Below are 15718 nucleotides of genomic sequence, written 5' to 3'. Positions count from 1 at the left end.
ACTGCACCAGGAATGAATTCTTGCAGCATCTTTAACTTCTGTGAGAAGCACTACTGCTGCTGTAAGAAAGCACTCAGCAGCCAAGTGGTAAACACAGGCTCAACTCAATCAAAGCCAGAGAAGGACCAGATGGAAGCAAGACTGGAACTCAGGACTCCTTCTACTCCTGTCTCTGTGGTTCAGCTGAGCAACTAGCTTCTCCAGACCATAATGCCAAAGCAGCACTGACAAAACACTCTGCAAAAGAGGCAAAGCAGATAACATTAAACCATTTCAAAGAGCTACAAGAACATAGAAAGGGCTTCAGCTACCAAGGCCCTCTTCTGTGCTTACTCTATCCTTCCACCTAAATTCACATACCTGGAGGTGCCCACAAGTTCTGTGACCCTTAGCTGCCCTTTAGGTTAGAAAAGGCCTGCAGAACTAAAGCTATTTCAAAGTGTCTCCAACCAGGATGTCATATGTGCAAAATTCCAGGTTCATTCGCAGTGCACATGCAATCAGCCAAAGCACCTGCAGCACTGGACTGTCCCTACAGGTGCTGCAGTGTGCTCACATTACTTTTCCCCATGTAAATCCTCGACCAGAGTCCGAGAATCTATGGAAAATCCAATTCCTGCTGCTGTGCAGCAGCCACCGGGATCAATTAAGAAAGTGTACAGCATTTCATCTTTGGAAACATGGTTTCTGCTCAATGCCTGCCTTCTCTCTACCATATTCCAGGACAGCAAGGACCATTTCCCTTTTTCCCAGTGTCACCCATCTCAGAGGAAAAAAAGCCAAAGACACCCACTTTGACAGTTTGTTGGTCAAGCCCCATGTCTGGAAAGTAGCACTTTGGACATGAGGTCCCTCTGCTACAAAGCTAGGTGTTGGGTTTTGTCCCCCCTCCCCAGTCATAATCCATTAATAACTACTAAAGTCAATTACTGTGGTTAGAAACATAATAGCAGTCAGGGAGTCAGTCAAGCAGGCAATTGGGTTTTTAAGATCTTTCTTTTGGGGGACAAACTGACTCTGTCCCAGCAGAGAACACCCTCACGTGGGAGACAGACCCCCTTTGTGCAGAAGGTATGCACAAGGCTTTGATGGTTGCCACAGGTCTAAATTACCATGGAGGCACACCAACAGGGAGAAAAAAGTGGGAGGAACAGCTAGGTCTAATCCTCCCTCATGCTGACAGTTCTGGACTTCAGCTTTCTCTCGTTGGTCCTTACCCCTCACCCCTCAGACAAAAAAAAAAAAAAAAAAAAAAAAGGAGAGAGAAAAGCATTAGATAGAGATTTTTTTCCAGCATCAAATACAGGCCTCAGGGCCACAAACAAGTCTCTTCTGGGTAAAGCTGACTCTATTCAGTCAACAGGAATTTTGTCTCATACTTCAGCAGGATAGCAGGATCAGGTTTGCAGGCCTTATCTTTAACAGCCTGAGCCCATTAGCAAGCAAAGATAAGACTTCTCCCACAAGAGCAGGCCACCTTCACTGCAGCATCAGAATGCAGCATTCACAAGACAACATGCACAAGTAGTGGTGCCAATGAGAAATTCTCAAGCCTGAGAGTGAACTGAAAGTCTGGATTCCAGGGCATGATACAGGGCCCCTCACCTTGAGTATGATCTGCAGGCACACACCTTGAAGCCTCAGGTGTCTCATAACTGGGAACCTCTCAGAGGTAACAGTTTTACTTCAGGCAAAAGACCAACGTAAGTTAGCTTTCATATGTCTAAAACAACATGCAGATTGGAGGAAAGCATGTAAAGCTTGGCTCCAAAACTTCTGAAACTTCATTCAGTGGAGCTGAAGCCTTCTATCAGGCTTGCTTCTTTCAGTCTATCTTCAGAAAGGCTCTTTTGTCTTGCAGAGCACACATAAGAAAACCCTCCAACTTAGAGAAGTGCATCTTTTTCACAGCCATTGTTGCCAGCTGCCTAAGAAAAACAATTCAAGCTGAGTTATTAGCTTAGAGAGTGTAATTAATTTTGCCCACATTGCTTCTACAGCCAGACTGAGAAGAGACTAGATTGGGAAGAGGGGAGTACAGGATACCCTAAACATATTAATGCAGGCATGACTCACCTACCTGAAGTATATACAACACACTGATGTACACTGACACTGATCAGATGCATCTACATCCACCATGAAAACTGCTATGGCCAGTCTCCAGATGGCCTTGGAGATGTAAAGCCCCTTCCCCACTAAGCTTCCCTCAGTTCTTTTGAAAGCTGCTGGCTACCATGACTACAAGCTCCCTCTAATAGGCCCTTCTAAGGGGTAAAAAAGCATCATTGTAGGGCTTCCATAACAGGCCATGCTGTCTTCACAGGGATCCCCTAGGAACCAAAACCAAGCCAAAAACCAGACCAGGAAGGCAAGAATTTTGCACAGCATTGAGACACACGTACTTCATAAACAGTATATTTTTGATATCCAACACAAGGAATCTTCCAATTTATCTGCTACTTTGATGTCGTCTTTCTTATTTGAAACTCCCTACTGACAGAGAGGAGAGGAATAAATAAGAGGGGAAAAAAACCCAACAAAACAATCAAGAGCCTGCTTCTCCAGAAGCCAGACTTTCTCTGTGTTGCAGAAGAGGCATTTCATTAGACATCATCCCCCCACAATATAAGCTGGGCCAGGAAACGAAAGAGAACACACAACGTGGCAGTGCTGTTGGAAGAAACACAAGAACTCTCCATCTGACTGACTTGTGGTTGTTGAAGATCCCATGGTATTTCTGGCAACAGCAGTAGTGCTCTGGCTACACTCCAGCTGCAATAATCCCATGGCTGCTCCCAAGGTGCCAGCTACAGTTTGACTTGTGTAGCACCCCTCTTTACCCCATCCTGGACAGACCATAGACAGATGTGAGCAAACCAGAGGGACAGATGCCCATCAGTGCTTTTGGAAAGATGCTGTTTATCCTGAGGCTTGGAAACAGTCTCAGCTCCAGAAATGCAAATCACATTGAACAACATATACTTTCCCCACTATCAACCCAGCCTCCAGAGTGAGTCCTGCCTGAGCTGGGAATCCCGCAACACAATTTCATTGAAGGAACCTGGGTAAAAGGTCCTTTTCCACCTCTTCTCTCTACACCTCCCCTGTTCCCCAGGCTTGTGCCCTTCCCCTGTACTGTAAACAGATTGCTTCTCTAGTTCTATTCTGCTCTTCAGGGATTTCAAATCCAGAATCTGCTTGACACGTGCAAGAGCCTGTTCCTTCCTCCTGGCGCGCTCCCCTGCCCCCTGGAATTGGACATCGTTGTTCCATTTTGGAAACTATTATATATGGAGACTCATTGGACTGAGAAACAAAGAAGTTATTACTTGACAGAGCCCTGCAGCTGGGAATGTGGAAGGTGGGGGGGAGAGAAGGGGGAGAACCAAGGGAGACAGGATGGGGGGTTGGTAGCAGTGTTATGAAAGCGATCAACAGAAAGGACAGCTCAAAGATGGGAAACATCTATTTTAAAAAGTCTCAAGTGAGATGAGAAAAGAAGGAGAAGAGAAAGCAAGTCCAAAAGGGAGATAGGAGAAGGGAGAGAGCAGTTGGTGCTGACGGTGCCGTGGGTTAAACGCACGGGTCTGTGGGTTTGTGTAGCCTTTGATTCAGCACTGACACGCTTTGGCAAGGGAGGCCACCGGAGCTGTCAAATCCTTCACCAATGTGCCCATCAATTGTATTCAGCTCTCCCCGACCCGCACTGGCATTTTAATTACTGTTGGGTAAACTAATTTGTACAAATGAAGGCAACTCTGCCTAATAGAATATGCAAGCTCTCTGACCTCTGACAGGCGATGACACAAGATACAAAGGAGGCAGAGGAAGGCTTTTTATCAGAGCCTTATTACTCTCTATTACTCCAATTAGTTAAGCTCCAGTGCTCCTAATTGGGGGAAAAAATTGCAATTAAATCAATTTTTGATGGGCTGAAAGTGGGTTACCGAACCGCCCTGCCTGTGAAACACTGATATTATAGCAGCAAAGGTCAAAGTCTTTGTCGGCACCTGTGGGGCCCCCACCTCCCCTCTCCAAGCCCCTCTGTGCCCCCCCAACACACACACACACAGCTCGCTAAGGCAAATCATTAGAACATGTCATGTCTTATCGTGGCCGCCACCATCCCGCCAACCTCATCAGTTGACATCATTATGGAAGGTAACTCCTCCAACATGAATACAGTGCTAAGGTCACACAAACTTGATGGAGCCCCTGCTGAAGAGCAGATGCAACAGTAACAACATTGTGAAGGGGAGAGGAGGAGGTCAGAAACCCAGCACAGGGAGTTTCGCCACCTCCAGCATGAGACTTCTCTAACAGACCAGATACACACAAAGGGAGAGAGACCGAGAGTGCAGGAAAGCAAGTGCTCCTTCCCCAGAGGCATTTAATTTGCAAGGAAAAAAAAAAAAACAAACAGCACAGCATCGGTTTAGCATTTTCTTCTTTATGAGCAAGCAGGCACCACAAACATGTAAGAAACACCACCCGCCTTAGATGTAGGCAATGCTGGACAAACCCAGGACTGAGTGGTCATGCAGGGCTGGTGTTGCCCCTTCACTGTACCAGACCAGTTCCTTTAGGCATACTTTGTACTTCTTGCAGGTTGACCAGAGAACTAAGCCAAGCATCTTCAGTATCTCAGAAGTCAAGACAGCTGGGTTGTATGTCAACATTCTGTAACCACAAATTCAACAAAAATAAGCAGGTAAGACAGTTGCACCTAAAGCTCACTAAGCAAGCAGAAGAATCCCACTGCAGCACAGCCTCATCTTTGTTGAATAACCTTGCTGAAAAGACCCAGTGGCTGAATGCAAATAGCCAGGCTTGTTCCAGAAACAGACTGGAAAGCTCTAGCAGGTTTGCTGCTACTTCTTTGAGCTCATGTGCATGCTACAGCAACCCCCAAGGCATCTCAGTCAACTCAGAGTTAAATTGTGCTCCTGATATACCTCATAAATGTCACACAGAGAAGGTACAGAAGAGCTCTGCCACACCCCACCATGGACTCAGCACAAAGAGAAAGCAAAATGCATAGAGAAGACCATGAACCCTGCAAAGCTGACAACCACTACTGCTCTAAGAGGAAATACTGTGCTCTTGCAAGGAACACCAGTGACACATGCATGAACAGATAGACTAATAACTCATTCATATGCCACCTCAAGTGGACCATTAAAAAGCGGTCCCCAGAAAGAAAGTATTTACATTTTGAACTGAAGGGCACTGTAGAGATGCTGGGCTGAAACATGACGTCACATTTGAGGCAGAACTCCAGCTCATGAGATAGAGGCTGTTGCCTCCCAGGTAATTCATAGCAGGTATTCATGAGGTATTCATGCCTCATGGTAGAGGGAACATCAGCTTCACCTCTCCAACCTTTCTCCTCAGCCTCTAACTTCATGTCTTCCTCCAGACTTCAGAAGCACTCAGGCTGAAGAACAGAAAAAGCTTTTAATATCTCCAAAAGCCCAATTACTGGCATGGTAGACAAATCACCCCTACTCTAGCAAGCTGCTTAGCAGGTGTCCAACCTAGATACTTCCATCTTGCCTTCACTGCTTTGCAGTTTCATCCCATACTCAGTGCCCAAGTCACCTGCAATCTTGATCACTGTCCCTTCAGCAGCCCTGCAGCAGGTACAGGTAAGTTCTGCGAAAACAAGCCACCAGATATAGAACACAATCCTCATTTCTGGAAAAAAACCGAGCTCAGTTACATCAAGACAAAGGTTCCAGACCTGTCCAGGACAAATACAAGCACACTCTTCCACACTTCAGCATTGAATGGGAAAATACCCTTGATTCGAAACTAGTGATTCAATCCACAAAACGGACCTGATGTTCCCAGGGCTGCTCACACCTAGGGATCACAGTTTTCCCCAATACTCTACATGACATACGCTTTAGGAAGAAGCAAGTGTTCAAAAGCACAGCATTCAGATTAGCTCTATAAAAGCTGATTGAGGATCCTGAGTATTCCTGTACAAGAGGAATACTGGAACAGTGCTTTTCACAATGCTGCTGTCATTTTTCAGAACTTCAAACAGAATTGCTTTTGTAGCTATACAAGTATTTGACATCGACCCTGCTCCTTTATTGAAGAAAAGTCTTGATAACCTATTTTTAACAGTGTAAAATACATATTTACATGGTATGTCCAACAATCTTCATCTTTCCTCACTCCCCAAACCTCTGGGCTCACCAGGCATGAAGTATTTGTTCATGCAGAGGTCTTTGTACAAGAACCCCTTATCTCTCAAGACCAAATTTAAACTCCAAATGATGCTCAAGTTATTACTGTTATTACAGGAAAAAAGAGACTCTTTAACCACAACAGAACTTTAATCCAGAACATAATTCAGGCACTGATCTGAGTCACTTGTATTTAAAATCAAAGCTCATGCCAAAACTGATTTGTCTTTGCATGCCCACCAAGCTTTTGTGAGAAGAGCTCTCTTTGCAGGCAACCACTGGGGTTACATCTTAGAAGCTGAATAATAAAGAAACATGACTCAGCTGAGAAATCACTTCTGAGTCTAGAATCTGGGCGGTGCAAGAGATACAGCCCTCTATTCCTACCACAAAGAGCTTTCTGCAGAGAAAGAGAAGGAAGAAAAAAAAAGAAGAAAAAAGATGAAATACAGGGACTTTCAGGTCAGTTTGAGTCTAGGTGGTTAAACACCACTACAGCACAGTTATATCAGCTTATCAGTAACCAGAACAAAATCTCAAAGAACATTTTTAATGCTCAGTAGCTATAACATTAGAAATTCATAGAAAGTTAACATTTAACTTAGTTACAAAATGTAACTAAGGTTGCATTTGTGTTTCGTGGAGTTAAAGGTTTATTTGGGTTTTTTGCTTCTTTTTCAAGTGCAGGCGAAATAACAACTGGGGTCTAAACTTCATTACTCACATAGTGCATTCTCCCTTCCAACATCACTACAGAAATCTCAGCCATCTGTAGCAACTTCATCTATGCTCTACTCTTGCTCTACTCCCCAGAGCAACCTTTCAAACACCAGTGAGCAAGACTCCTGCGAGGTACCCACCAGACAGCATGCTTTACCTCCAACTGCTGCACATGCCATCTGCAATACAGTACACAGGAGTTGCAAGATAATTTCAGATAATCTCCATCTTAAGAAAATTCCATGGGTTTTTTGAATGAATTGAAAGGAAGGAACAGGTGAAGCTGCTGACTGAGCAGCAGAAAAACATGATCCCTGGATGAGATACATGCACAGTATTAGACACTGGACACCATTTGTACCTTCAGACTACCATGCATCTTTGGAAGATCTCTGAGGGCTTGGCATTCAGTTCTCACCAACCTCCACACCCACTTCCAGCCTTCACACCCATCATGTTTCTCCTCCCTACTTTGCTCCCGTTATCCTTCCCCCTTACCCCCATGAGGAAGACACCCTGAGCTTGATCTTTGCCCACTTCCCCACACCCAGCAGCCTCCTTGAGCTCAGTGCTCTGGGCCCACACGCAGCCTTACAAGAAGCTCTGAACTCCAGCCCTCACTTTCTCAAAGCCTGTCCAGGTGTAAAGCTCCAGCGATTCCTTTTTCTTTGCCATTTTCCCTCCCTCCTCCCTCTCCTTCTAGCCCCACCAACATTTTCAGGCCACACAGTGAGCAGGGAGGTTGGAGTACATGAGGACCACTGCAGCAGTCGTGCTGTTTCAGGCCCCCCCAACCCAAGACAATTTCTAAGAGCCATTTCTTATCCTCGCCTCCGTGAAATGATTTCTGTTAATTGCCTGGTGGGAATCAGTTATAGGTGGGGGAGACTCTCCCCACACACACACCCTGGCCCCTAATTGGCTTATTGAAGTTTTAACGGGGCTTTCACCTGGAGAAGCTGGTAATTATTCCCTTCATTCCCCTCTTGCTTGTACCTGTAGCTTCACACTTGGGGCCTGCCTGGCTCCACAGGGGGGACTTTGTTCCCTCTAACTACAGGCCCCACACAAATGGGCCCAGCAGCAGGACAACACAGCAAAGTGGTAATTTTCAGCCCGGCGTAATTAGCCAAGGTTCTTTCAGCCCAAACTGCTGAATGCAGAGAGGGCTGCTGGGGAGGGTGCGCCATGTGGGAATGGAGGAACGGGGGCTGCTCTCAACAGGCTGACAAAGACCTCTCGGGGGCTCCAATCTGGGGCAAGCAAGGGAGGGGGGTGGGAGCGGGACAGTTTGCTTGGCATAGCTGGGGCACAGTCAGCGGTGGGACACACACTGAGGAAGTCAACCCATGGCATCCTTCCCCCAGCCTATGGAACACGGCAGTGCAAGATGCCAAAAACACGGTAAAGGAGAAAAGAGATACAGTGATGCACAATAGAAGCATGTGAAGGGGTGCAACGCATGACAGATTCTTGAAGGCCTGATGTAGCCTATGCTCCCAGCACAGGATTTCTAGTCTAGTACCTTCACACTGAGATTTAGAAAGGCAACAGACTCAGGGAGAATAAGCTGGACCATGCAAGTCCCAAATAGGATAGCAAGAACTGTGCCAAGGACAGAGCGAGAACTCTTATTGCTGAGAAAAATCATCGAAAATAAGTCAACTCCTCCAACATCTGCCCCAAAAGTCAGGCAACAACCATAACCAGAAGGACAGCAACAAAGGCCCCCTCAGCTCTTTTGCTGAGGCACCCCCCATTAGCAAACCAAAACTGTTTTTCATATTGGGACCTCATTTGTTCTGTCCCCCTTTCTGCTACAAGACTTTGGTTTTGCAAAACTACCAGGAAACTTGCCGCACAGTTTGGCAGTGTATTGCTCCTGTGTTAAATCAGACTGACGTTAGATGTCCCACAAGCCAGAAACTGGCAGTCTGTGTGAGGTATGCTGCCTCTGCTGATTCTCAGGACTTGTTAGCATCTATGCTTTTTTTGAATTATCACCATTGCCTTCAGGATAGAAATGCTTGTCCTGACTTGTCAGGTCTTGTAGACAAGTTAAAGCAGCTGCTCAGCTGTACAGCATCAGTACAATGGGGTCTTGGGGATTTTTTTGTTTGTTCTTAAATGTTAAACCATAGTTTTAAAAAACTCACCTCATGTCTCTTATGATTGCAGTATCCTAGTAGAAAGGAAGAATTATCATAATCAAAAAGCTTGGTCCTGATTCTGCAATGAAGACAAGGTGGTAAGCAGGAAAGTGAAAAGATGCCACTATTATCAAAGGACAGGTACACTGGAGTGTTGAGCAAGCCCTTGGAGATGATGCAATTACAACAATCTTGACAAGGAAAGGAGATCCTCAGGGACTCCAATTGTAGGAAGGGAGTAGGCAGGCAGCACAACCCCCAGGGCACAGACTTAATTTTCTGAGCTGCCTAAAATACAACTGTGACACGATGCTTCAGCAGGTTGCAAACTAGAGAAGCAAATTGCCTGGTTCAACCCCCTCATTCTAGTTTCTTTTCAGGCCATATCTATTTCTATCATATTTTATGAAAGACTCTCACAGAAAGGATCATTTTTCAATTTCAATACTATTTATTTCAGCCTCACCCAAGCTGCCTTAAGTACTTGTCACAGAGATGTGGACAGAGGTGTGAACAGAGATGAGTTCAGCCAGATACTGCGTGCCTTTGACCCATCAATGCTCAAGACTTTTCCTTAGAAGCAACTTTTGACACCTCTGGACAAAGTATGTTTGCTGTGAAATCCATGCCAGCATGGACATAAACAGACCCATTTTGACTAGACCAATTTCAAGCCTGTGCAGAGAAACAGAGTGGGGGAAGTGGGGGAAGACATGTAATGTCATCTGTGCTCACACTCTATCACAAACCTTATCAGGTTTGTGATATCTGGGCTTTTTCTTCTTATAACCCTATATCATACAAGAGGACATGTTGAATTGATTTAAGTAAATATTCCAGCTATCAGTGCTTTGGACAAAAGTCTAAATATTTGCCCATGTATAAAAAAGGCTTAAAGAATCATGATGCAAAAGAAGAAAATTTCTATTTATAAAATACCGCCTTTCTATTTTTTAAGGTTCGGAACTGCCAAAACCAATCCCAGTATTTTTTCAGATGTGACTGGCAAAGTTTTCAGTTAACAAGTATTGTTTTAAAAATGCATGTAAATATATATAGAATGACATTTTATATAAACTTTTCCATTAGAATCCATGACAGAAGATTACTTTCCAATAAGCAGCAATCCATGCATGCCAGTGAGGTCAGGGGGACGGGAGAATCCTTTCAGGTCTGCCAAAACAACTAAAATCAAGAATGTTTCAGTTTAAAAGTAGATGTGGAAGGAATCTCTTTTCCTGGTGCCACAAGCCAGAAATTATTTTTGTCTTTTTCCTTCTGCCATACAGACACGTGTAATAAATTCAAACTCTCATATTTAGGAGAGTTTTGAAAAAAGTGATCAGGATGGTGAGGAAGAAGAGGAGTTATCAACAAATATATACTTTCCTTATCTTAGCACACAGGGCAGCAGTTCTTTCTCGATAGCATACAGAGGCAGGAGTTGTACTGGTTCTTTTAGGGGAAAGAAGCCATATCACAAAATCAGAGTGACTGATCTTCCTCCTCTGCCCTCTGATATTCAGACAATTTACAAATTAAGTCTAAATGAGTTCTTCATCAGGGAGAGGGAAATAATGCTCAGAGGGTTTTAAGAAGCCAAAGACTAGAAAAGGTGAAAGGGGAAAGGCATGTATATGGAGCACATACTACACACAGAGAGGGCCAGGACACTGAGCCATGGAGACACAGGTGCTCTGTGGAGGAGGGAAGCAAAGCCTCATCTGCGTTTAACTCAGCCATGAAATGATTCCTAGAGCTTTCCTGTGCTGATCATTCCAGTCCTGACACAGACATGCTTGCAACAACCTTAATCCACTTGCCTTTAAAGCTCTGGGCAGCTTCCACCTCCCCAGTTTTCCACTCTACACAATATGATTTGCTTCAGGGTTTTCATACTACGTGTTTGGAGCATGTCAGCTCTTCAGCCCTAGGCAACCAAGATCCTGAATAAAACCCCTCCTCCCCATCTGCAGGTTCAGGGCATGCTTGGTTGTGAGCAAGCACCAGAGTGAGAAATAAAACCTGCCAGTCAGGTCAGAAAGCCCCAGCCCTGCATGCAGAGAAAGGCATACAAGGTTTCATTAACAGATAATACACATCAAAGGCATAAAGATGTTTAGTGGCCACTTTCCACACAGATCCCAAACCACACAAAAACTCTCTAGGAAAGTTTTGCAGAAGCCAGAGTTCAAACCACACTGACATCAGTAATGCACAGTTTTACAGCACAGGTTATCACCTTCAGTATCTGTAATCAAGCTGGGCTGCAAGGCAGGCTAAAAATTATTAAATTTCACTGATAACTGAGATAAGCCAGATGAAGATAGGCCAGATAGGAAAGTGATCAGGCAAAATAAATGGCATAGAGATAGGGAAAGGATATGACAAGAAGGTGAGCAGTAACTTATTATGATGCTTTATGTCAGTATATTGGGGAAAAATTACACATAAAATGATATAAGAGGGAAAGGATTGCATTGAAAGGGACTGAGAGACTCTTCAGGCACACATCTCAAGTCTGCAATGGAACAAAAGATTCCCTAACACACATTGTCCTTTGATGACAAAAAATATCTGATAAAGGGATATTAATTACCACACTGCCTCCTGTCACTGAGTAAGCTGCTGTCTAGGTGAAGTAGGACAACCTGCTGGCAGTCAGTCTACCAACACTTCAAGGAAGAAAAGTCTGGAAGCTTTAAATGCATAGGCAGCTTTGCGGGTTGGAGTGTGAAACCACAGTTTCCTCCTTTCCTTTCCATGGCTTGCTCTGTTTCCATGTGCTCTGAGAACTTAGGAAGTCACATCCAAAAACACAGCTATTAAAAGAACAATTTCTACTTGGTAAGTCAAACACCCACACAAAGAAATGCCAAAACCAAGCTCACTCACACGTCCTACACTGAAATGAGTGCATTACTTGAGCATCGGTATTTAGTTCTGTAACCAGTTACAAGTGTCTCAGTTCAAACTGTCACTCAACTTTTATCATGCAAGTACACAAGAACCAATTACATGGCCATCAATTCACATTGGGCTGCATCTCTGTGGACTCCAATCAAAGGCTGCACTGGGAGGAAGTGATGAGCTTCCTACAGCTCAGGGATGCCTGAACTCCACGCCATATGAACTCCACTCCAAATAACAACTGGCCAGCAAGTACCTGCAAGTTGTGGTTTGCTACTGCTTCACACAGGGCCATCAATACTGGAGTTGGGGTGGAAAAATATTAAAACTTTAAAACAGAGTGAAGGGTATCTAGAGAATGAAATCATTCCCTGTATAGCCCCATAAGACAATCAGGCAAAAGGTTTAAAAATGGAACAATATGTTTCTTCCTCAGGACACAACACAGAATTTGAAAGGAGCCTAGAACATATACAGCATATATAGAACATATAAAGCCTAGAACATTAACAGGTTCATAAAGAAGAGATGAGCTGCTCACAGAGCTCACAGAGATATGTTCTGCAAATATCAAAGAAACACTGATCCAGATGAAAGCTCTAGTCAGGGAAGCCCTAACCTCTTCTCATTGGAAGCTGGGAAGGAATAGGCAGGGAAGGATCTTTTTACTCTTGTTTCTTAACCTTCTCCCTAGACACCATTTACTACTGACCACTGCTGAACACCAAATGCTGGGGTAGAGGTATGTTGGACTGCCCCACCATGGCCAGAAGAAGAGAAATGCCCACCTTTGCCAAGCCATGGCCCATCAAGCTCACCATTTTGTCTCTAGTGGTATTGGCAAATGTTTTCAGGAAGATCATGTAAGCCTGGCAACCCTCTGTGGTCATTTGCTCTGCATTCACAATCGCCGTATTAAGGATTTTAAAAAGTATTGCCCATTATGAACCTGCTGTTCATGAATTTATAAAATCACTTTCAAAACTGCTGGCATCACCCATCTCGACAACCTTCAGAAGCACTGAGTTCACACTGTGTGAAGGAATACTATCTTTTATTAATTTTAAAACAATCTCCTAGTTATTTCAAATGTCTCTGGTACTACTCTGGTACTACTATTGTAGGATTTGGTGAAAAACAGTTCCACATTCAAGCTTACCCACCATCATCTTACTCTCCATATTTTTTCAGGCTGGTTTTACCATGACTAATGGAGGCAACCAAACATGAGCATATCATTACCTTCTGCAGAGTGTTCTACTTGGGACCAAGTATAGGGAAAGACCACTAAACACGATACAAACTAGTAATGCATCCAATTCTTTGGTACAGAGGAGTGTTCCTCTGCTGTATCTCCTCTTGAAAAACCTGTTGGTTCATTGCCCCTTCTGAGGCAGGTTAATTGCTCCATGTTTTGAGGCTTCAACCAGCCTTAGTCCCTCCTAAAATTAGCAGAGAACAATATCACCAGCTCTACTGAGAGAGCTGAAGAGCCAGCATATCAGGACCATGAGGGTCTCACAAACCAGTTTGTCAGATTTTGCACAGTGCCAACAGCATTGCTCACCTGCACACAGTACTACTGAATTTTCATATTTCACTATTCATATTTTCCACCATGTACCAGGAGCATGAAGTCTTTGCTTTGTCAGGCTCCAAATTTACCTGAAGTGATATGCACACCATCCATGTTCCCAGACTGCTCTGAGACCATCAGAAGACAGATGTTAGAGAAACAATACTGCTTTTCTAATATCTGGAGGAAGGCTCCCTTGCTTCTCCACTGTCAAAGAGGAGAAAATCCAGGGGAAGTACAAGAAAATGAAAACATGCTCGGCCAAGACAGAAAATCAGATGCAAGAGAGAAGCTTTTCAAACAGACAGTCCTGTTCCATCCCCATCCCTCATTAAATCAGCCTGAACAGCCAAAGCAGGTCACTAAACAGGTGAAAAGCTCAACACAGCTGCATCAGGAGGAAGAGACCAAGCACAGCAATAGTAGCAGTTGCTGCTTGGCCCAGCTTAGTCTGCAATTGCTGCTTCTGGTGAGTTCACTTCTTTCAGGAGTGGGGAAGAGGTACACACACAGATTTCTTTTTCCCCTGAAAAAAAACTAAGCTGTTGGGTTCCAGCTTGCAAGACTCTCTTCAGCCCCCACACTAATAAATCTTTGGGACTATAAATCACCTTGGTACAGGTCTCTCTTCTCAAAGGAAATGGGCTCTCTCTTGTCATTAGCTGCCTGTGTCTACCAACCATAGCAGGGCCTCATTCAAGTCTTCTTTGATGGACGGTTAGACTTAAAGGAATATGTGCTTCAATCTCAGAGGAGAGAGAACAAGAATTTACTAATTAGACAGGGCAATGCACATTAAAAGCTGGCTTTAATACCTGTTCCTAAATTAGCCCTGCACCTGCTAAGTGTCAGGATGCCTACAGAGCAGTAAGAGTGCATGCCATGTGTAGGGATAGTGAATGGAGTATCACGAAACCATAACACCTCTTAATATCAAGAACTGGTTGCAGCAGTTTTGTTTCATGCAGCTGGGAGGGAAGGTAGAGAAGACCTGACAAATCCTAGATAATGAACCACAGAACACAACACGGGCAACACCACACAGAAAGAACAGACTTTCCACTCTGCCTTCCAGTCTGTAACAGCCTCACACTGCTCTGAAAAGAAACCACAGGCAATGGAGCCAAGGAGAGTCAGAGCCACACAGTTCTGTCCATCTGTCCAATTCAACTCACAACGGAGATTCAAGATGCCAGCAACCCAAGGAAACTGAAGCTTAGCTACAGGCAAGAGGCACTCTGGCATGCTCCATTTGAAAGTGTATTAGCATTCAAGCCAGATGCACACATTGAGGAGAAATTCACATTCTTCAGAGGAACTCTTTCCCTTCAAGGGTAACTATCTTCTGTTACTCATTTGCTCCTCTCCAAATTTCAGCCTCTCTGTCCTGTTCCCCTCTTGCCTTATTTTAAACAGTCTGCCAAGCATCTTCTGTGAGGACTGAAGTGACAAGGAGAATGTTGTGATGAGAGACATCATTATCCTGATGTGTCCCAGACTTAATATAGGAGAAGCCCATCTCTTAGCCATACTTTCATTTTTATCAATAGTTTCTCTAAGCCTGAAGATATTCCTATGGACAGTGCTATGCTCTGTGTCAAAATGCCAAAATTCAGCAGCAAGTGATAAGTCAGAGATTTACATTTATGACTTCTGTAAATTCATACCATCTGCAACGTCATCCCAAGCACATGGATGACAGAGCCTGCCCAGGATGAAGGCAGTGCTGCTGCAAACATCTCCTCCTCTGCCAGGAGCTACCTTGTCTGCAGACAGAACCCTTCCTTTAGCAGTTTCCTACAATCCATATTGATATGCTCATGTATTCCCTCTCCTGAGCTGGAACAGAAAAGTTTGTAACTGTAGATTGGAAGAATGACATACATTGTATACCACACACCCAAAGAAAGCATGCTTTTCTCCTCTTCTTCCTCCCCCTTCTCCTCTTCCCCCCAGCCCTTCCTGAGAGCACTGACTGATAAGTAATCCAGTCCATGCTTGGAAAAAAGAAACTGTTCCCCTCTACTTCTAACCAGGAAATGCAGTGCAAAACCTTGTCCCTTGAATTCCCTCTAAGTTACTCTTTGCCCCCATTCCCACATACAGATGTACATGTAAAGCACATCCACGTCTGCCTGTTCCTCAAGCTGGCAGAAGCTATT

General features: G+C 44.3%; 1 protein-coding gene and 1 long non-coding RNA gene across 2 annotated transcripts in view; both read right to left on the bottom strand.

The window, feature by feature from the left end:
• FBXW4 (F-box and WD repeat domain containing 4) overlaps positions 1-15718 on the bottom strand; it is a 60496-nt gene that overhangs the window by 15028 nt on the left and 29750 nt on the right. The gene's annotated exons all lie outside the window — the stretch shown is intronic.
• On the bottom strand, positions 4602-7756 carry LOC148183792 (uncharacterized). The gene is made up of 3 exons (XR_015773198.1): positions 7634-7756; positions 5215-5440; positions 4602-4683 (listed from the first exon to the last, which is right to left on the bottom strand). It is a non-coding gene; the product is annotated as an uncharacterized LOC148183792 (long non-coding RNA).

This window comes from Pseudopodoces humilis, chromosome 9 (assembly GCF_049639895.1).
Source record: "Pseudopodoces humilis isolate 2021_Gansu_Grassland_sample_001 chromosome 9, ASM4963989v1, whole genome shotgun sequence".
In the NCBI taxonomy this organism is placed as follows: Eukaryota; Metazoa; Chordata; class Aves; order Passeriformes; family Paridae; genus Pseudopodoces; species Pseudopodoces humilis.
The sequence above is the reverse complement of the archived record's forward strand: the minus strand, read 5'-3'. Positions and strand labels throughout refer to the sequence as shown.